We start from the raw sequence: 23,340 nt of genomic DNA, 5'->3' as shown, positions 1-23,340 counted from the left end.
TACCAGCTGTCATTCAACTATTCACTTGCAATCAGGGTATCTTGATGTAAGGTACCTGTGTTTCAGTACTACAAAAAAAACCCGAATGCATGCTAAACATCTACAGTAAGAATTATTTGCATACATAAATACAAACAAAAGTTTCAGTACTCATACAGAGATTTTTTTCTTTGGTCTTTCAGACAGGTCCCATTAAATCACAAATGTTTGAACATTTCCTCATGTTTGAGCATTCCTTACTTCACAGCAGTACAAAAGTCACTATGTTGAACTTGCCCTCTAAGGCATCCATAATTTGTAGTTAAATGGCTACACATTTTTAACATTTGCATACTCCTACTCATGTCCTGTCATTTCTGTGCTACAGAGCTATTTGTGCAACCACAATCTCTAGTTAGGAAACTATTCTTAAGAAAATGAATTGCTGTATTTGCAGCCTCATGCACACGCTTTAAAATCACCATTTTTGCAAAATTTATGCTCTGCAGTCGCGACCACATGCTTGTCACAGCGATAATTTTGCACCAGCCCTAACAGTCATTTATGTCTCAAGTTTTCTGTATTAACAGCATAAATTTAGAGCTGCATTTTGTACTGCTGTCACGAAAGGAGAAAAATTAAAATCAAGGTCTAGTGTTCAAAATAAGATATGAGCACATACTGCAATGGCTGCATAAAAAGAGCTCCATGTTTAATAAATAAAATGCAAATGCTTCAAGGAAACGAAACCTTGGCAAATTATGTACTGCTTCATCTTTAAAGAATATAATTAATAGAGACATGAAAGACATCAGGAATTTTGAAACTGTATTTTAGAAGATCCTTAACATAAACCTTTGCCTTAGAATCTGGCACTTTATATATATATACATGTATATATGTACACTATGGATTAAGTGACAGGAGCTTTGGTTTCTCAGCTGTGCCAGTTTACAATAAGCAGGAATGGCACTCAATTGTCCTCAATACAATGTACTTCAATAGATGTGTTTTTGCTCTTCTCCATTTACTCTAGTTCTTTTGTGGCTACCCTCTTTCTGGGATTGAAGAGGCTGCTAAAGGATGAAGAGACTAAGAAAAGGTAAAAATGATGCATATATATATATATATATAGTGATATATACACACATGTATATAGATATTTAATTAAGTTGCTAGAAGGCTTATACTTTAACAGAATCTCATTACTCTGGGATATCACAAGGGCTGACCCTTAAGAACAGACTTCAGCACTGTTCTGGTCAAATATGTCCCTGCTGGATATGTTTCTATACTTTTCAGCCTCTGAAAGCCTTTAAAAAATCATAAATCTATACCTTTCCAAATAAGAAACCAACCTACAACCTGACCCTGCTGAGAGTAGTAATTAGGAACTGAGAAAGTTGAAACAAGAGTATATATATATATATAGTGATATATACACACATGTATATAGATATTTAATTAAGTTGCTAGAAGGCTTATACTTTAACAGAATCTCATTACTCTGGGATATCACAAGGGCTGACCCTTAAGAACAGACTTCAGCACTGTTCTGGTCAAATATGTCCCTGCTGGATATGTTTCTATACTTTTCAGCCTCTGAAAGCCTTTAAAAAATCATAAATCTATACCTTTCCAAATAAGAAACCAACCTACAACCTGACCCTACTGAGAGTAGTAATTAGGAACTGAGAAAGTTGAAACAAGAATTATTTAAAAAAAAAAAATTCAGAGGGAACACAGGAGGACAAACACAAGTATCAAGAGTTAACCTAGGCAGTCCAGCACCTTTTCTTAAAATCTAAGAGAAAGATGATCAAATTCCTATTTCCAGTTACCAATAGATTTCAAATAGTGATTACAGGATTGTTGCTACCTGTTCCAAGGAAAGGACACTGCTTTTTGATTCTTTATTTTCCCTTGCAGCAGAGATTGCCAAACGCAGAAAGATCACATAGGGCAACTAAAAGATTGCTCTTTCTTCCAGGCAGAGAACAAGAGAGACAGACAGAGATATTTATGGATGACAGTTCACATAGCTTGCACAGGGCTTTTTTTGAGTTCAACCTTCTTCAAGTAATGCACATGATATTGATGACTTTATTCAAAATTACATGTGCTCAGTTACCCAACAAGGTCACGCTTCCTACAGGTAATTTGGCAGTTAGTGAAATATTTGTTATGACTCAGTCAGTTCTAGTCACAGGGTTTTACTTACAGGACAGACAGAATTTCGCTTGGTACTTCTGTAACACTCTATCAGTTGCAGCTTTTTATCTAAAAAAGGACAGAATTCATATTTTCATCTTAACACGTCATTTTTTTTCCCCATGGCTGCAAGTTAAGGGAAGCCCTAGTGATATCTGATGGACCATTATCTATAAAAAGTCATCACCAGGGTTCTATTTCAAGCCAAAACTGAAGAGATCAAGTGGATAAAGTAATCCCCCAGGTGAAACCCTTCAGTACAAATGACTAGAAACAGGGTATTCTGCTGCTCAAACATCTGATGACTGTAACTTCCATCTGTGCCTTGCTGAATTCTGGCAGCAGGCAGGATCGCTTAGTCTATTATTGTTCAGCCAGCGGGATGACTTTGTTATGGCAGGAGATGTGGGACAGCTTTCTCAAATGAAGGCAGCTATCAGAACAAATTGGGAACTGAAGAAACAGGACTCCACTTGAATGAGCTTATGACCTGCTTATCTATAGGCAGACAAGGCATCAAATGGGAATTGGAGTAATTTGTGCTGTAGGTTATTTAGATTTTGATTCAGCACATATCACTGCCTCTTCAATCAGTGGTTGTTACCCTGGTATACTGCTAAAATTAAGTCTTTTCTATTTAATAAACAGAAAAGGTGTTTCTACTGTAATATGACAATAGTAGAGATGAATTAAACATTAGGTCTTAAGTGAAGTATATTCCAGCCAAAGCATAATATACGATATGATATTCATGCTTACCTGTATGCATCAGCAGCTGTAAGTCCTTCTTTTGAAAATATTAGCTTGTACTTTGTTACTTCAAGTAAAATATGCTTTTAGACGTACTTTAATGGCTGAAGATTGTACATGCCACTTCAGCATAAGCAAGCCAGAATTTCATTATTTAACTATGTCCTTTAATTATGGGATTAATCTTCAAAGCATTATGGAGTACATTTGCAAAGTCACAGAGAGAATAAAAGGATTATAGAGGATAAAAACCATACAAAGCATAATAGGTACCAATAGTATAAGTGAGTGGTGATAATGAAAAGATGCACATATGCTAAGGCTGTATTTATACACCAAGATTACACAGCATATGAATGAAGGAACCCTTTACACCTGCAAAACATTTGAGCCAGCTGTTTATGCTAGCTATTCTAATATTTTATAGTTAGCTCTTTCCTAAAACTACATGTTATGTATCAGTTGTGGTTCTCCTCAGTAGGGGAGCTTCAATGTATCAAAAGCCTTCTCAATTCCAGTTCTTTATTCCATGGAATCAGAAGGTGGGAACTTCTAATTTACTGTAGTGTCCCCCCTAGTGTTATTAGACTGTTAAGATAAAGTATCTTCCTTTTCACTCACTCTTTTAATGAGCTCTCTCCAGATGACCAATATGGAGGTGTGTCCTTGATTCAGCTTTGTATAGGCTTAAAGAAGTTCCATGCAATTAAGAATCAGTCTTCATCCATGCTTCTCTTGGACTTTGGAAATTGCCAGATGTACATGAGAATCATTTATTTAAAGTAACATCACATAAGGATACATTAAAGTTGTGAAAGTATTTAAGAATGCAATTTTACCAGCAACTGAAAGAGGTACACCAAACCAGAGCGAGCGTCTCAACTTCCATTTCTTCCCTAATTACCCATTTATATCTACCCTGATAGAGCTAGCCACTCTTAATAAGTGTTTTGTTCCCAAAATATTTAAGATATGGGTAGTATCTGCATGCTATTTTGACCTCTGAGAAGCTATGATGAAATGCATATAAATGAACAGTCCTTTAAAGCTATATTTTGGGTTAAAAAAAGTGCAAAGATTAGTCGGTTACATTAGAAGTTAATGAAGAGACCTATTGAATTAGATCTCTTAAAATTAATAGTCTCTTGCTGAATTCTCTAAAGAAAATGTAATGTGGACTTTATCACACTACTTATGCTTAACCATTTCATTTACATCTGGGAGGGAAATGAGAAAGAAATCATTTCTAAAATCTATTAACCTGTGTGTACGTTTTCAGTATAAATAACAGCAATGCAGGAAACTCATCTGTCTCTATAACAAGTCCCAAGGAGAGAGCAGTATGTCGCACCACTTGTGAGGAGTTAGAGCAGACTAGACTGGGACCTTGGGCAAAGCACACTGCAATCATGCTGTAGATAACCTCAGCCTCATTTTAACCTAGTTAGTCTGGTACAGGGAAAGCTTTTAGGGATTAACTAGTTATACCCATCCAGTGCTGATGCCAGGAAGACATAGGCAGCCCAGACTGGGGCTCATGCCATCACAACAGCATACTGGGCAACTGGAAAGCCCAGTATTCAAATAGTCAAAGGTATTTCAGAATAATTTAGTTTCTGTCTACAAGCATTACTTCCAATATTAAAAAACAAATTTGTAACTCAAACTGTCTTCTTTAGATGCATCTAAATGAGATTAAAGAGGTTGTAGTTTAAATTACTACACAGTTATCACACATTGTTGCTTGTGTCACAAAAATAGAATTTGAATTTAATTTGGGATAGGTAAGGAAAGAAATGGTACTGCTACCAAATTTTAGCAATTATTCTAGTCACTTCGATAACAAAGTCATTATCTACTACTTAGTGCATGGTATTTAATAAAAGCAATAAATCAAACTAGAAAACTGATGTACGCATAAAACTGAAGGGAAGCACACCTGAATATCTTTGCATCCAAAATTATATGTACATGTGTACTAACAAACTCTATCAAAGGACTGTGGATTACTTTATCCTGGAAAAATATGCTTGCTCTGATCTGTTCTTTTAATCATCCTTGATTTTTCACCAAGAACACTTTCAAAAGACAACTAAGAAATAAAAATATTCTGATAACAACAATGGAATCATACATTTAAATAATGTACAGTACAGTATTCATCCAAAACCCACGTCATTTTCTTGCTCTTATAGACAATTATCTAAAATTCTATGGAAAGTATTTCTATCTTCATTTGTGTTGAGCACAATAAATGTGTGTACAAATGTACTTTCATGTGATGTGGACAGAAAAAACATAGGGTGGCTGTAAAAAGGAGAGAGAATCTGATATCACCCAGAAGGCATCTCTCATCCGCTGACCTAGAATCAGCTCAATCAGCTTAGTCAGAACCACAGAACAGCTCTGGAGGGAGACATTCAGAGCCTGGCAGTGGTTTTGTGGCTTCCACTATCTAATATACTATTATTCTCTAAAACTTAGTCTTTATGATGCTTCTGTATTTTCTAACTGGCATGCAGAGGTGATCATGAGCAGAAAAAATATTAAGAAGAACCAGAAAACTGGTATTAACTGTAAAGCACAGCAACATATTACTTCACATCTAAATCTCTCACTATCTTGACATAGAAATAAATCATCTTTTATTTTGGAGCCCAAGATATTTAAAGTACTAGCTCCATGTCATTGTGAAAAGAGAGGGAGAGAAATAAATCCGTAAGGCAAATGTAAGTTATTATATTGATACTCTTCTTTTGTTCACCAGTAGTATCTAAAGTTCATATCAAAACATGCTGGGATATAAACTGGATAAATGGTCAAATAAATAAGGAAATTTTATAATTTCTACATATCAAGTAACATAAACATCAGTTGCTGACAGGAAAGCTAAAATATCTAAACATTACTTTTTTGGAATGGTTTTCTTTGACTTGCCTTTATTTGCCGCAGTTTGTTCAGAGGTACTCTCTTGGGGTCCACATTTTTCTGTAATTTTCCTCCCTCTGTAACTTTTTCCCCCCTCCCATAGGCTTGTGCAGGCTGCTGTGCTCTCCTGGTACACTTTTCACGTGCTCTTCTTCAGTCTGGCCTTTAACATTAAACACAAGAATTATGTATCTGTCACTTTTTGCCCTTTAAATAAATTTACCTCCTAGTTTCCACTTAAGGAGTAAAAGCACAGATAAGAATGCATACTAAATTAATATTAATTTCAATGTTCTAGTTTATGGGGTTCGTTTTTTTTTTTCCCCAAAAACATCTAATTGCCCTTTGAATTTAAACATACATTTAAATAATGTACAAAGTAACAACTCCTTTTTCAGTTGAAAGTTTTAACAACAAACTTCTCTACCACACTTATCGCAATGCTCTTGGATTCGCTGTACTTTTTATACACTCCCATAATCCAACATTTAACAGTTTGAAATAGCTTCTAAAGGCTGATGGTTTGAAATTGCTTTTAAAGGCTGTATGCCTGCCAAGGTGCTGGAAGAACAGATTAACATAGGTGTGATCAAAACAGATCAATGCCATCAAAATACTTTGCAGACATTCACTCCTGAAGCAGGAGCCTACAGTGGTGGTGATGATGATGATGGTATCAGAAGATGATGAGGGTAAGGAAAGCACTGCTGATCTGTCGGGCTGAAGCTGAAGCAGCCCCCTGAACGTGACCAGGCGATTATTAAACTCTTCAGAGTGTTTATTCAGCACATAAGATAAGGGTGAATTACTGCATTTAAGCCTGGCAAAAGCACTGCTTTGATTTTCTTCCTGCTTCCTGCTGCTGCTATCAGGCAGGACCAGGGGAAAAACCGGCTGGGAGAGAAGATGGAAATAAACGTACTGTTCATTAGGGGAGAATAAGCTGTACCGAAACCAAATGTTCACATTTCTCTGGAACATTTGGAACACGGGGGACAGGATGGCAGCTCGCAGCTCTCCTGCGGCAGGACCGGGGGAGGCTCGGTGTGTTCCAGCCAGGAGGGGGAGCGACAGGCCCAGGATCAGCTCCACCATCACCTGCAATCCCCCTGGCCAAAAGCAATCATTTCCTGGGGCAGAAAACCACCACCTTATTTGTTTTTTGCAGGATATAATGGAGAGGGGGGAGGGAGGCTGGACAGGGTGTCGTTATTTCGGTGCGAACGTTCACCAGGCAGCGACGCTGATTTAACCCCCAGTCTGGAAAAGCTGGCTGGCTGTGGTGTAAGGAGCAGAAGCAGCCAGCTTTTCACACTGGTCTAGGCCAGTAGCAACTGGTCTGGCAATGGCTTTGTTGTCTGTGTGCAATCTGCTTCCCTGTGATGAATGGTATAGTCACGTTATATAGAATATCACCCCTGTTGGCATCTCAAATGCTGCCAGGTTCAGCAATGGAGTTGGGAGGAGTTGGGATTCCTCCTTCAGTTTGCTAATACTTTGATTTCTCATCTTCAAATCATGCAGTGCTTTCCAACCTCACTAATATAGACTGAAGTCATGAAACACCCACACTGCTGTCATGCCTACACTGATGTTTCCTCAATTGCAGTTACACTGCTGCTGCAAAAAAAAAAACAACCCACATATTCCAGATCCACTTGAGGCCTTTCTGCATCAGAGTGAAAGAACATTGCTGGGGTCAGGGTAAAGCTTTTCTTCACTTGTATCTCTCTGCTGGGTGACTAGAGAACACATCACTCTCTCCAGCATCACTGTTGGGACAAAATGTACTGCTGGTACGTTTCAATTAGATTTTCACACAGAACATTATGGTCTCTCTGGAGGAGGACTATCTTGCATCTGAATTGCTGATCTGAACATGGCACACATTCAGTTACCCCAAAAGATCCAGATTTCACTAGGTTCCACACAAGCCTGTTGCTCCTGTGCACCGTAATTTACCAACCCCAGCAAGACAGAGCCATGAAACTGTAACTGAAGATGTGCCTTATGGCAACAAAGTGCTAGAGCAACTGATGTCTCATACCCTTTCCTTCTCTTATGGTGCATTTATGTCGTATTTGGTTGATAATTAATAAGAAGATGGTAATGAAAGCATCTTTCCTCTCTAGGCATCACTTCTGTAGGAATTCTAATTATTATGCAACACAGAGCTCCAAACTTCCTCACATAGAGCTGAACAAGGTTATGTTGTCCTAATCCCTTCTCTGCATAAGTACAGATAGATATTTTTAACCTATTTAAATTTGCCTTAATTGCCTGAGTCCATAGAAAACCGGTTGTACTTTCTGCTTTGTTTTGGGCAATTCCAAGAAATTAATATGCACTAAGCTGTTTCTCTAGATACTGCAGACTTCTGTGAGCAGTTACAGTAACTAAGCAAATACAAAATACATTCCCTGGTGATGCAAAGACACCCCATGCTGTTTGCCACTGCCTGCTTTTACCCTGATATCCAAAGACAGATGAGGCTCCGTCATGATCTCAGGTTGCAAACAGCTAACTCCTCTCTGCCACTCATTCCCACTGATATGAACCCCTTCTTCAACATGGAATCAGTCCCAATCCTGCATCTGATTATCAGCCATGAGACTGTGAGAGGAAATCTGGTTGCCCTTCCTTACACAGTCACACTGAATAAAGTCATGACAATGCCGTGTGGCACCTGGCATTGCCCTCTCTCTACCCATGCAGCACTATGCTTCCCAGAGAGATCTGCATAATTTATTGAAAATATATTTAACAAAATAAATAAGAGAAAATGCAAAATTGACTATATGATAGCTACACAGGCAGTCTGCTTAATGTTCTTCTCTGATCAAGCATAGAACAGAAGAGAATTTTCATTTATGTCCTCTTACATTTCCTTTAAAGCAGAACTTTAACAATTATTTCTTGGCACATTACAAATAATTCCCAAGCTAATTTGGTTTCCATCAAAGTTCTAGTTTTTTACTCTGACTGTACCCAGCTTAAAATTTAAACACCAAAGTCAGAATTGTTTCTGTTATCTAATTAAGCGTAAAATATTTTAAATGGAAAAATAATGAAATAACATCCTTAAGTGCTTTCTGTAAATCTTTTGGGATTCAAAGCCTTTATCACAAATACATAATGGTTATTCAAACGCTCTCATATAATAAATGCTCCAGAGAAGTCACAGTGAACTGAAGTATCACTTTTGCCATATTTGCAAAACTTTTCCTATGTTTGTGTGTTTTACTCGAGTAATATTGCTCCTGAGACTCTAGTTTGCTTTGGAAGTTGGCAGAAGTCAGAAAGTTGAAAGACAACCAACCGCATACAAAGTTCCTAGTGCATAACTCTGGGCTTCTAAGTAATAGCAATATCACATCAAGAAACCAACTTTTTTCCCTCTCCATTGCTAGAGAACTGTCATATTGTAATAAATGAAGAAGTTACTCCTTTGTAGTTTCGCTGGCAACCACACTTGTATACTGTAACTCAACACAGTTCTTTAAACTCTGCAGACAGACAGAGGCAGCTTCCCAGACTGAGCTGATCGTTAGGTCTGTAACACTTCAACATCTTACCTGCCAAGGCTGGAAAAATGACGGCTACTGGGAACAGGAGTAGAACACAGTTCACCAGTTCTGCATAACTTCCCCCATTGTCCATAGTCACTAGAAAAAAAGAACAGATTTGTGTCTTTCTAAAAAATTAATCATGTTTCATGATTTTATTTACATTCTAAATTGATATAAAATATACCTTGTTTATTTTTATGTAGTGTCACGCATTTTTATTGCCACAAGCATTTTCTCCTTTTTACCATCATCTTGGTTCATGGAGTTTTGTTTTCAGGAGGAAAACGTAGAAATGAGGAAAGAGTAAAAGTATAAGTTCCATATAAAGTCTGGTTTTGGTCCTGTTTTCCTGATCTGTCAAACTGCCCAGCTTTCTCAATGGACAAAAACTCCCACTTCTCACCTCTGCTCTGTCAAACATTCATGTGCATGATACTCAGTGCTGCAAGATAAATCCCAAAAAATGTTAGTTACTTTATAGAAATATCCTTTTATCTACAAGGGTGTAAACAAAATCAGAATCTCGCCTACAGCTCATACATTACCAGGTATTTCTTTCTATATCATTTCCATTGCTGACTCTTTTTTTTTTTTATTTCCCCTAGAACATTCCAAAAATTGTATTTTAGAATAGAAACTTTCCAGGTTTGAATGAGTGGGGTTTTTTTACGTAAAAAAAATCCATTTGGCTGCATTCTAGTTATATAAAACTAAAATAAAATTTTTACTGACAAAGAAATGTTTTTATGTATGCTTTTACTTCCACAGGCATCATAAAAATTACCTTAATTCATTAAATTTAGCATGCAAAGAACATTCACTTAAGTTCAAACTTTGTGACACAATTTAAAAATTTTGTGTGTAAAAAAGAGTTTTGTTTACATGTTTTCAGACAAGAATATATTCCAAATTTAGGAAAAATATGTACCTTCTCAATAATTAAAAAAAAAAAAAAAAAGTGTCATGTTTTCATTTTCTGATCCCTCTTCCCAATCTCATTTTTTGGAGAAACACATGGGGATGGGGAAGAAATATTATTTTGATTTTTTTCTCAGATGTCTTTTAAAGGATAGTTTCTAGTATTGGTTATTTTTTTATCCATTTTGTTTGGAATAGGAACAGGTCCAAATTGTTTTTTGCTTTCATGATGACTGATGTGCATAAATATTCATGAGTCAACACCTGGGGTTGGCTATTTTCTAAAAGCTGTATAACTGTTATTGCAGTTGTATCTGTGGACTGTAACATCTCATTTGAATTCATAAGACCTGTTATAAATTTTAAATATATATGAAGTGATATTAAAGTCTAATGAAGAACAAGAATCCCATCTGCTACCTGCAGTCTAGTAATACCTGCATAACATAACAGAGGAAAACAGCAATATAAGCAATGAAGATGGAAACTTGTTTGTTTATTAAAACTTCAAATTTGTTCTGATCATTCCTTCTAATCCCTGTTGATAAAAAACATGTTCCAAAGTGGCTTCTTTCCAGATCTCTGCAGAGATCCTTGTGTTTTAACACACTGAAATGTAGCAGAGCATCTAACTGCTGTATTTTTCTTGAAGAAGAAAACTACTTAAATTCCCTAAAAGCAGCCTATTTTATATGCAACTTTGCTCACACATGAGACTCTTTTGAAGATGACTGCTCTCTTATTTCTGTGGAATGTAAAACAAATTTAATTTGGGGTTTTCAACTGAGTTTCATGTCATGAGAATTGCAGGGACAAAAATGGTATTAACTGAACATTTATGCTACCTGTAAAGATGCAAGATGTTCTTCATGATACCAAACATCACAGTTTTTCCTCACTTGTCCATGCTTTTCAGAACTCATTTTTCACAAAATTCCATCAAGAGTTATTTCTGAGCTCAGACACAGAGAAAAATTCCATTCTCCAAAGTGACTACCAGGAGCCTGTGAATAGTAGGGGTTGAGAACATGATGGTATCCTTGGTATGATCCTGGTATCCCCTGCCTAGGGATAATTGGCCATCGCAATACATCTTTAAAGTGCATTTTTAGTTGCTCTTAAAAAATTGGATTTGTGATGAAGGGAGGAGCACACAAGTTTTCCACTAATATCAAGGCTGGTACTTGACACTAGTCCCAGTGTCACTGTCATCACTCACTTTGTACTGTACAAAGCTACCAAGGCCCAAAAAGCCCAACCGACCCATTCACAGAATATTTGTAGTACAATGAGATGTCACTACTGACTGTAACTTTGCCTAATGTCTAATTTACCAAGAAAATAATTTTAAATTGAGTTTTTATGAAGGCTAGAGTAAGTGAAGAAGTTTGGCACACTGGTCAGCTGTAGTCCCAGGAAAACATTAAAACCCTGCTGGTTTTGTCTAGGTACACACTAGAAGTGTGCCATACTTTGCTGACAATATAGCAAGGAGTTAGATGGACAGACACAGTTGACATCCACCATGTAGACTTCAGGGCAATAAAGACTTTTTTTTAAGTGCAGACTAAAAGCAGAATACATTAACAAACTAAAAATTTTCAAATTTCCCTATATACATCAAGTTCCTTTAGTAAAGACATTTATAAACTGTCAATACTGGCCCCTTGTGACTGCCTCCATCATGCACCATAACCAAAGAATTTCTGTCTCCATATCACTGCAAAATATGCAATCAGCTAGAGCATTTCCCTTGGCAGATGCATTTAAATGCTCCAGTGGTGCCACACAGTAACTTCTACAACTGCTTTTCACCATGCAGCTGCAGCAACAGGCAGAATACACCTCTCCAGAGGTAGTAAGAGGCGGCAGCAGCAAAGCTGGCTTGTTACAATCACTGCCACTCGCACAGAAGAAACATTTCTGCTCTGTTAATAGAAATCTGCATGTTTTACAAATGGCACAACAGATGTAGAGCACTGATGAAAACGATATAGACAGTGATGCTGCAAAAACTCTTCAGGCAGAAACACAGTTGTCATGTACTGAACATCTCACATACGTTGCCGCGGCAATGATTTCAGGAAGGTTTGGCTGGGCCCTAAGCTAAACTCCTGCTCTTTCTGAAGTATTCCTCAGGGTTTTCATCTCCAGATGGAGAAACAATAGAGCTGAGTTCATCGTGTCATCTTCAGGATGACATCTTTCCACTGAAATACAGTGCCAAGCACTGGGTATGAGCCTAGTACATGAGGTGGAAATGGAAACCACAGCCTTCTGCTGCAGAGATCCAAGCCAACAGTTGAGTCATCTCAAGACCATCACATAAATCCTTATATGCTGCTTTTTACATTAGAAAATTGATAAATTGATAAAAGCTTGTGCTGCCAGGATCAGGACATTCAGGTGGCAGGACAGGAGTAAAGAGAACAACCACAGGAGTCCAGGTAGAGTTTTCTAATGCACATCATATTCTTTATGCATTCCTGGAAGCTTACAAGATCATAGCAAATCTTAATTAAAAATGAATGCAAAAAGTAATTCAATATTAAAAATCAAGATCACTACTACCTGAAAGATAAATCAAGGCCTTACCTTACAGGTTGACAAAAAGATGACTGGCTGAGAATTCATTCAGAGCTAATCTGTGCTAGATATACCGTTTAGCTGCATTATCTGATGCTACCTCATCTTCTGACTCAAGGTCTGCCTCATTTGTTAGGTCCTGTCCTTTAATCTCCAAATACAATGACAAAGTGATTGCCAGTGATTTTATGCTTTTCAGTGCCCAGGACAATGGGACTGCTCAATACCTCAAAGAGCTAATACATACTTCATGATGAGAAAGACACTGCCAAAACCACCAAGGAAAGTTGTTGTGTTTTTTGGTGGAATACCTCAAAGAGCTAATACATACTTCATGGTGAGAAACCATGCCAAAACCACCAAGGAAAGTTGTTGTGGTTTTTGGTGGTTTTTTTTTTTTAGAATTCTTCTATAGCATCTCTAGCAGCATATAGAATTTTCAATACCACATTTTTAAAGTGCCTGAGATTTTCTTAAGATAAAAAAGCACAGCATATTGAGACAAAAAATTCTCAGATGCATTTCATCCAGTTAAAATATTCAAGATTCATTCTGAACAGTATTAGTCCACTGTGATTCAAAATGTTAAATCTTCATCAAATACTATCAGATAGAAGGATTTCGGTAGCAATCTGTGACTATGAATGTGAAGTAATTGCACAGTGGGCTTCTACAGCAGCATATAATCTCCTTAACTCTAAGAGGAACCTCAGTTTGACACCTGCTTGGCTTCCTGCTGGCAGCCTATGTGTCTGGGATGCTTTATGCCTTTCAGATTGATTAGGAACTATATTCTAGCTCACCATAATTAAAGTGGAGCCTTCTCACTGTAAGAAGCTTCAAAAAGAAAAGAGGACGTTTACAGAAAAAGAAATTAACTTGGACAGTCCTCTCCACTTTTTCTTTGTTCAGTGTTTGATATTTGTACGTGTACGAAAACACACAGACCTCTTGAATCCAGTTTCTTCTACTGACTAAGCCAGGCATAAAGTTGTAATTTTGAATTTGCAACATTACTCACTTCCTCTGGAATCAATTGCCACTTTATAAATTCAGTGGTTTAGAATTGTTCTGTAGAACAAGAGGAAGAAGGATCCAATCCTGTGTGACAGTAGATGTCAAGTGTAAAAGCTCTTGGAATAACAACTGTGTAAAGTGCTAAGGTTTATGATAGTAAAATTCCAAGAACCAAAAGATCAATACAGACAAAAATAATTCTGTGCAAGAGGAAAAAAATTCTTTCTGAACAAAAAGATGACCATTCTACCAAGAATTATTTTATACATACATAGAAAATATATGTACACGTATATATACACACACACTTATGTACAACCCTATAAACTGTATCCCAAATCATATTGCAGAATTATTTTCAATTATGTTTTAGAATGAAATACTGATTAAACCCTGGCTGGATAGAACAGTATGAGGAACTGCTATAGACTTTTAAATTGTGTGGAGCTGCAACTTAAAATGCGATTAAATTTCAGTCTTTGCTTAAAAAATAGCCCTGTCACTTCTAAGACCATGCGTTATGCCAATTAAAAAAAACACAGTAGGTTAAAATTCAATTTATACTGAGTATACACTGAAATTTCCCAATATAATTGTATTTATGTAGGAGGACATCTCTTGACAGAGACAAATGCACCTTTTTCATCACTCACCAGGAAATCAGAAGGACAGAAACTAACAATTGAAGTCTAGGATCCAAAAAGACTGGTCTTATAAAGGTGCTGTAATGATCTATCTCAGTTCAGGAACCTTGCTACTCCGTCTTCTGGGACTAGAGCCGTGAAACCACCACCAACCAGGCACACATCCTATGGGGCTCATAGGCAAACTCTCCCCCAACATCAGTCTGTCTTTCTATCCTAGGTAATTCTGAGTGTACTTAATATATTACCTTGCACGGATAGTAAACAGAGGAAACACCTGCTTCCTGTAATGGCTGGATGATACTACTTAAAGAATACTTTATGCCAAAAATAGATAAAACACTGAAACAAAATCCTTTCTGCTATCAAACATTTTGGCAGTGTAATATAGAAGACACAGCCAGTGTTGAACAAGAATTGAGGCTGCAACAAAGTGAGGAAGCCCTCTTTTGGGACATTTCCCGTTAGAAAAAAGTTTTGCATGTGCTGAGACAGCTAATGACATATTACTAAAATTTGATTTAATAACAAACATATACCCATTCTCACTGAAATACTTTCCCCTTTGGCATATTTTTCTCCTGTAAGCTCAAGAGATGCCAGACAAACATATGTGCAGATCTTTAACAATACATATAGTATAGTTAATGTAAAGATAACTGGGACATAAAACATGCAGTCAATATCTCAGATAGTGGGAAGCTGTCAGGACAGGAAGATTAGCATCTGACAGCACCAAGACTTACGATGACAAGACAGTGCAATAATATACTCTGTTAGAATAGCAACTAACCTCTTGCAAAAGTGATGACATGAATTATAAAATTAAAAAGATAGATGAAACTACTGCAAAAGGAAGGATTAAATGCTTCTGAAACCCTGCTTATACTACAATACGATTTCTTCAGAAGCTTTGTGTAAGTAGCGAAATGACCTCAACTGTTTAAAATAAATGACTGCAGTGGCATGGACAACAATGAGAAGGGGATAATTAACCTGCTGACAACGCAACAATAAATTAAAAAAAATAATTCAAGTCAGCTCATTTAAAAACTGTAAATAGAGGACAGTGTCTCAGGAGCATACTGGAGGTTGTTACAGTTAGAGTCTTACATGAGCAATAGAAATATGATGTCTTCTGCCAAGAGGATATAAGGATCACACTTGTCTAATAAATGGCACATTGACACCCCGGAGAAAAGCGAAATGAAACCACTATTCACAAAAAGCACTGAAAACTGACGCAAAAACCTGCAGTGAACCTGCATCTGCAGATACATCCACTGTTTTTCCAAGAGATACATGCAGGAATATAACGTTGGTTAGCAATTTCTGAGGGACTGTTATAATAAAAAATGAGAACAAGTTTATGTTCTTTGTTTTCCTTTTAGATTTAAAAAGCTGTAGAATGTAATGGGTGAAACCTACTGCCATTAATGTCAAAAGCAAACTTCCTACTGATTTCAAAATATCACCTAGTGATTTCATAAAATACACAAATAATGAAATAGGAAAAATCCTTACTGTTTTATTATTCTTAGGCATAATCCATTACCATTAATTTCTACAACTCCCCCCAGTATTAATTCTGGCCCATAGAAATTTTGGCATCTTCACTGTATTCACTGGGACAGCAATCTTGAAGGTTTATTTACATCAGTGATGATCCAATCTGATCTTAATTAAAAGTAGTTAAAAATCAATAATAGAACTAAAGAGATGTGTCCCGAGTATATTCTGCCAGATGAAGAAGAATGAACAGCACCATCAGAATTGAAATAAAATCCCATCTGTTTGCTCAGGTTTTATTGCAATGCACCTACATTCTGGGTGGTTTTTCATACTTCCCCTCATCTACTACCAACCTTGCATCTTCATGGCTGGAAAGCAAAGTACTTCTCTTTTGGGAGGAGCTCACATTCTTTGCTGATGATATCCAAGATCATGTTCTGCCATGCGTACAGGTTGCAAGATTTCATTGAGTTTATCGACACTTAATACTTCCAGTGGAATATCACATGTAATCATTTAAACTAAAAATCCTGTAAAAAACAAAAATAAAATAACTAAGTGAATCCTACAAGGGCAGCGCAACAAGCCATTATCATCATCCACAGACAATATGCACCCTCTGTTAGCACAGCCCACTTGTACAGCTCTGCTTTTGACCACTGAACTGTGGCACCACATTTTTTCCAACCAAAAAGAGTGCCTTGTCCTAAATCATCACCAAGACCATCTGTAGTACCAATATGAGATACCCCAAAAGAAGACATAAATCATTACAGGAGAAACTTAGAAAAATATTATCATCGCACACAGTCATGTAGCTACAGGCTATATTTATGATTTATGATTTAGAGATTTATATTGTGAAATTGTAGTATTATGCAGCATGATTTACAGTATGAAACTGCTTAGATCTATACAATTGAAAAGCAAGTTTCTACGTCTTGTTTTCTTTTCTCTTATTAAACAATGAATTTACAGAAGTCTTAGTAGCATCTTCTACAATGAAATTAAGATTTTCCCTTTAATTATGGGAATATTGAATAAGAGATGAATGTACTTATTGTAGTTAATACATAACCCAGTCGAATTTTGCTTGTAAAAGATCAAATTGAACCCCACGCTCCACTGGGATCAAATCCCACTCAAGAGAAAATAAAATGGGGGAGGAAAGCAAAGCAAAGAGTGTTCAGACTTTAAAAAATACTTTAAAATAAATTGCCTGACTGAAGATTGAGAAAAAAGGAGATCAAATCATGCACGTTAGAAGAGTTCGGTCATCTAAGTCCATGATCTCACATGGCCCAGATGACAGTGATGTTCAGTAACAGCAGTGTCCAGAGAGATTGAGAAAAAAGGAGATCAAATCATGCATGTTAGAAGAGTTCGGTCATCTAAGTCCACTGTGAACAGTGTCATGACAGATATTTTTCCACATAAATCACAAAGAAACAAGAGCACACAGGACTTATGAGTATGTGGAAGAAAGAGAGTAAACGATTCATGGGGAGACACATCACATTTTCTAGATCATGCTGCGGGCAAACTTACATCCAGAGACATTCATGGAAATGTTGTTCTTGGCTTAACCTAATCTGCACAGTGTGTTCATCTTTCTGCTCAGCCTAATGCTAGACACAAAGCCAAAACACACCAATTATCTCACATAACAGATGCTGAGATTAGATTGTTGAGAATATACCGAGGCTCGGATCACAAACACTGTCACCTCAGTACGGCCCTGGATTTACATATCCTAAGCATTTTGACAAACACCTTGTGGTTTGGGATAAGTTAGAGTTCACAAAGAAACAAGCCTTACCTAGGAGGTAGCAAAGAGCAGTTTCCAGACGGTGTGTCATCTGTCACAGGCCATGTTAAGGCTCTGGGCCCATGGAGGGGCAGAGCTCCCAGTGGTTTGGGAGCCCAGCTGCACTGACGTGGGCTGAAGGCATCACGCAGAACAAAGTGGAGGAGAAAGCCAGTCCTCAGCCAGCACCCCTCGCCACAGCCTCTTTGACAGGCTTAGTGGGTGCTAATTCGTCAACCACGGCTGCGTGTTTCCCACATTAGAGGCCCGCCATGGCTGGGTGAAGAATGCAGTGCAACCTCATCGTCATTTGGACATACCCATTTTCACTGCATTTCACTTTCTGAACAGCTGCCCGCTCTCTGCTTTGGCATTTCACACTCTCACATTAACAGCTTTTTGTCCGCACACTTTCTGAACAGCTGCCCGCTCTCTGCTTAGGCATTTCACACTCTCTTATATTAACAGCTTTTTGTCCGCGCTGTTCCCAAGGCAGGTATAAAATGAGGAATGAGGCTCATAGCTCTTGGCATCTTGTATCTCAAGACATCTGACACGTTCCTCCCACAGACAGACTTTCCCTGCTTAAACTATGCCAGATTTGTTAAGCTTCACAGCCAGGCTAAAAAGAGAAGGGAAAATTCTCTTTTTTCCAGGTATAATGTGGTTTGCAGCATATGATCAAGTAGTCTCTCCCTTCTCAAACAACCCTATACACACATAGTGGGTGTCTGTTTAGTCGTTCCCGATGGGAAGCCACTCTGCACAGCCCTTGCAAAATAACTCACGTGGGTCCAGCCCCACGCTGCCAGGCGGAGGAGAACCTGCTGCTGGTGGGACTCAGCACATGGAGGGATGTGAAAACAGCCAAGCCAGGGGCAGACGAAGCTGCTGCCTCCTGACAGGCCATGAACCTCTCTCCCCTTACCTCAGTCGCCCAAGTCTCTCATGACAGCATAAATACTGACAGAGGTGAGCAGAAAGTTATTTTTTATCAATTGACAAATAATAACACTGCACCTATGAGTCCCTGTGTACTGCTTAGGAGAGAATGAGGAAATGAAACAAGAATCTTATGTTCTACAAATAAAGCTCCATATGAAGTATTTACTTTTTTTCCCCCCCTTAAATAAATCTATTTTGAGCAACAGGCATTGCAGATATGTTTCCAATTGCTGTGTTTACCACATAACACGCGTATCTGAAGGGAGAGATGAATTGCAACGGCATAATAAACAGTTCACAGGAATGAATATACACATTACAGTTTTGTAGCTCTCCTGTGAATTGAATGGATTCCTGTAAGCTTTTGTTTAAAAACAAGTAGTATGATTTGAGTGGAAAACAATACAAGCCTTAGATGATTTAAACATACTTCTGAAATATTAACATTACTCCAAATACTTCCTTTTCCCAACTTTTTTTCCTTAGTGAGCAGATTCGGATCAGGTGGATTACCTGGTTTAGCTGAGATTTTGCTTTAAACTGTAGTCAGCAAGAAAAGCAGAAAATGCACAGGACAACATTATTACACAAAAGAAGTGCTGAGACTGTAATGCCCACTCATTGTAATGGCCCATTAGTGCCGAAACATTACCCACTTCTGATGGCAATCAGACTGTACCTGCTAATTACTCGTACATATGGGTGTCATGTTGGCTTTTGATACTTGATGTAATTAGATATATACATACCATGTAGGAAGGGACTCAGAGAAAAACTGGAAAGGAGTAGATAAAACCAGCACAGTTCGTAAGTTTACTTGTTGGGTTTTTTTTCTATTTTAACTCACATTAGCATTACACAATTGGGTTTTTTTGTGTGTGTGTGAGATTTATGTTTCAGAGGTGTCAAAAGAGGAGAGGGACAAAAGAAAGAACAAAGAATGATTTAATGAATTAAAAAGGAGAAGAAAGAAATAACAGGATTAAGAAATAATATGTTTAATTTCACTGTATTATGCCAATTATGTCAGTTTTCTTCCCTTCACAGGGAATCATTCAAGACTGTAAAACTCTTTGGTGAACACTCCTATCTTTATATCACAGAGAATCCATAAGACACAACATCTCTGCCTCAATTTCACACACTTCCTGAATCATCAGGTGAAAAGAACAAAACATTAAAAAAGTGCAAATCCTACCACAATAGGAAAAATATCACAGGACTTCTTAGGCTACAATTATTATAGCTGCAACAGCTGCTGCTGTCTGCTTACATTTTCAAAAGAAAAGGACAATAAAAAAGGAGTTTCATGTGGCTTAGGTGCAGTTCCCATTTCAGATTTAGGCATGAAGGCTTTTCAGCTCTTTCTCATCTATTTAGAAATGGTTTATCATAAAGACTCACAATTTTTGTTGGAATGCAATGCAGGCCAAGACTATTCATGTTTCCAATGTGCCACAATACCATGCTGATGGGTAAAGCCACGCAGAAACAGTAATGTTAAGTACAGCTTACTGCAAGCACAGGAAATATTTTTGGATTTTATTATCTATATCTGTGAGAATTCATACCAGAAAACTACTGTTAGGAAGAGACAAAAAATTGCTGATATATCACAGCACTAGAACTGTTATAGCTTATGAAGTGTGTTTGGTAACCATGGGTACTAAACAATTTCACAAGGATTGCACATAATCTAGGAACTATAAATAGATTTGGAAACAAAGTAGGAGCTTAATTGCAGTATCCATGGGTCAGGAAGCACAATATTCTTTGTAACATAATTCATTTCTGTGTGTTCCAACAAGCATTTTTAAGGTATTTATGGCAATATCATAATCTCTTTTTTATGTGTATTTCTTCTTTTCTAGCCTACCATCCCCACCACTTGTGACTCAATCAAGCTGAGCCTCAGTGATAAAGAACAGGGGAGTCATCATAAGTTATCACTCGATTTATTTAGAAAGAGTACAGAATAGCACGTACTAGCCAATGAAAGAGAGAAAAATTATCCGTGAGAAAGACACACAGAGTACTAGTCAAGAAGTTGACAGAAACTACTGCTAAAACACAATTATAAGTATTTCTTCAATGTTATAACTTTTTTTTTTTTAATTTGAACTCTTTGCACACTTACCTTACAATTTTTTTTTTTTAAAAAAGCAGAACTGAATATCTCCAGAAAACAAATGGTTAAATACAGGAGGCAGTTCCCTACCTGAACTGTCCTAGACTCAACATGCAGGTAACTTTGGTTACTCAAATAATTTAAATTATGGACTAAACCGCTTCAAAACAAAGCTAACAATAAATTAGATTCAGTAATGCAGCTTCTGGAGAGAGCTTAGAAGTTCACAATATTACAGAGAACTCTGCTTCAGCAGAATAGGGCCTGCTATAATTATAACTTCTATTCATACTTTATCATTCCCCTTAATCACCCACCCCTCTCCTTTCAGTGTCTGTGCTTTGAAAGGAAAAAACACTTGTTGATATTTGGGAAGGTTTTTCTAGTGTAAACAGAAAGAAAAAAACAACACAGCAGCTTTTTTCACGATTACTCAGACACTTCACAATGAAAACGCTTCGGCCTCACAAGCTGAGTTTGTCATCAACTTTGTGAACAATTCTGATGGGCTGGGTACATTGCTCATATCTTTTTCCACCTTCTTCCATTGCAGTACTAGCAAAAACTCTGGGTGTGCATATTTCCTATAAAGGAACTCCCACCCAATCACCAATCTCTAACTTCACTTTAAGAAATGCTTCAAATCCGAACTAGCCAGCCTAATAGGGCTTGTGGCATAATACTCAAACTCTGCTGAGAATCAAAGCAATAATGCAGCAGGACTTCAACCACAAGCCAGAGTTCAAGTTTGCATAATTCATCATCTGTTAATCAAATCACTCTGGGCTCCGAGGCCGTGGCTAGGCTGGGTGAAATAACTGGCAGCTACACTTGCAGCGAAGACAAAGGTTGGGAGCACACCGAGCCAAATCCAAGTAAATGCTCCAGCAGTTTTTCTCTGTCAAACTAATTCATGGGTGCTCTGTTTTTAATGGGAAAGTCTTAATGAATTTAACACAAACGGCTCTTTTTCTAAAGGCTAACTAGCATATGGATTTATACTTACATAGCTGGAGCTAATTACAGATTTTTTTTTCATGCTTTTTGGCTACCCTTATTGTTAAAGTGGAAAAATATGTACAATACAATATTAAGGCAAAGAAATGTTTTTCTCATCCTAGCAAGAAGTCTCAGTTATTAGATTTCTCATTTTAAAATAAAAGTCTTCAGTAATCTTTTCCAGCACTGGCTGGCCACCATTAGCTGCTTAGCTAATAGCTAAGCATTTTAATTGTCTAAAGAGGATTTTCATTACTTACCTATGAGTATTTAAAAAGTTGAGGGTTTACTTGCACTCTACACACAGAGATGGACTGGAGGATGTCCCAGGACACACACTGGGGCTCTCCAAGCTCAGCACATGGGCACCCAGCCCAGCTGGCAGGTCTGCAGAGATCCCCTGCCCAACCGCCCAAAGAAACACACTCCTGCTGGGCACTGCCTCTGCTGAGGGAGAGAGGTGCTTCCCAAGGAGAGATGCAGCATGAGAGCTGAGAGGAAGGAGGCGGCCAGGAGGACCACTGCCATCCCAGGCTGGAGGTGACCGGGTCATTCCCCAGCAGTCTTAGTGTTTTCCCATATGTGCCTGGGACTGAATTTGGATCGCTAGCTGGAAATTATTTTTAACATGTGCGAAAGCCTTTGTGATCATAGAAAGAAAACTTATGAGAAAAAAAGGTGGTAAAACAAAACTTACCTTTTTCTTAGTTTATTCCAAAGTTATGCTTGACTTCATATTCATTAGTAGGCATCCTCATGGTCAAGCTCGACACTCAAGCAAATGCTGTAGTCTAATTAAGTTTCAGGAGTGAAGCCCAGCGTACAGAGTGTTCTTACTTGCATACCTTTCAGCAGAAACGTGTCCATTTAAGTATGAATTTAGTTTCACTAGGAAAAAAAATTAAAACTTTACCTTGTTTTGTTTTTTCAGTATTCCCTAGAGAAAGAATAGATAGTCCTTTCTTCAGTGAGGGTTAGAATACTAATGCAACTGTAAAACAGGTTTTCCTTGCAGTAGGCAAGGAAACTTCATTAATTAGTATCATCTGCAAATGATGTGGCCACCCATCATAATGGTTGGCTGCCAAGCATTATGCTTCTCATAAGTTGAAGACCCATCACAAAGCACAAAGATGACCAAATGTTAGCAACTTATAAATATTTGGTCACCAGGATATAATTTACATACATAATGTGAGTGTCAAGGTAAAAGACACCTATCTACCTACCTGATGGTGTCCATGAGAAGGGATACAAGATATGTTTTATCCTTGTGTTAGTAATTCCCTTTTTGGACATTAATTCTAAGAACTACCAGCTTCCATAAAAGCCAGAGGAAATTGAAAG

General features: G+C 37.6%; 1 long non-coding RNA gene across 3 annotated transcripts; it reads right to left on the bottom strand.

The window, feature by feature from the left end:
• Positions 1–5,883: 5,883 nt before the first annotated feature.
• Positions 5,884–22,864, bottom strand: LOC106887120. Of its 3 annotated transcripts, XR_001411807.1 has the most exons (6): positions 22,691–22,864; positions 16,468–16,644; positions 9,841–9,879; positions 9,622–9,688; positions 9,444–9,533; positions 5,884–6,031 (listed from the first exon to the last, which is right to left on the bottom strand). It is a non-coding gene; the product is annotated as an uncharacterized LOC106887120 (long non-coding RNA). The 3 variants fall into 3 exon arrangements; XR_001411804.1 differs by having other exon boundaries at positions 9,622–9,879; XR_001411806.1 differs by lacking the exon at positions 22,691–22,864 and adding an exon at positions 17,934–18,324 and having other exon boundaries at positions 9,622–9,879.
• Positions 22,865–23,340: the final 476 nt, after the last annotated feature.

This window comes from Calidris pugnax, unplaced genomic scaffold (assembly GCF_001431845.1).
Source record: "Calidris pugnax isolate Ruff unplaced genomic scaffold, ASM143184v1 scaffold39, whole genome shotgun sequence".
Lineage (NCBI taxonomy): Eukaryota > Metazoa > Chordata > Aves > Charadriiformes > Scolopacidae > Calidris > Calidris pugnax.
The sequence above is the reverse complement of the archived record's forward strand: the minus strand, read 5'-3'. Positions and strand labels throughout refer to the sequence as shown.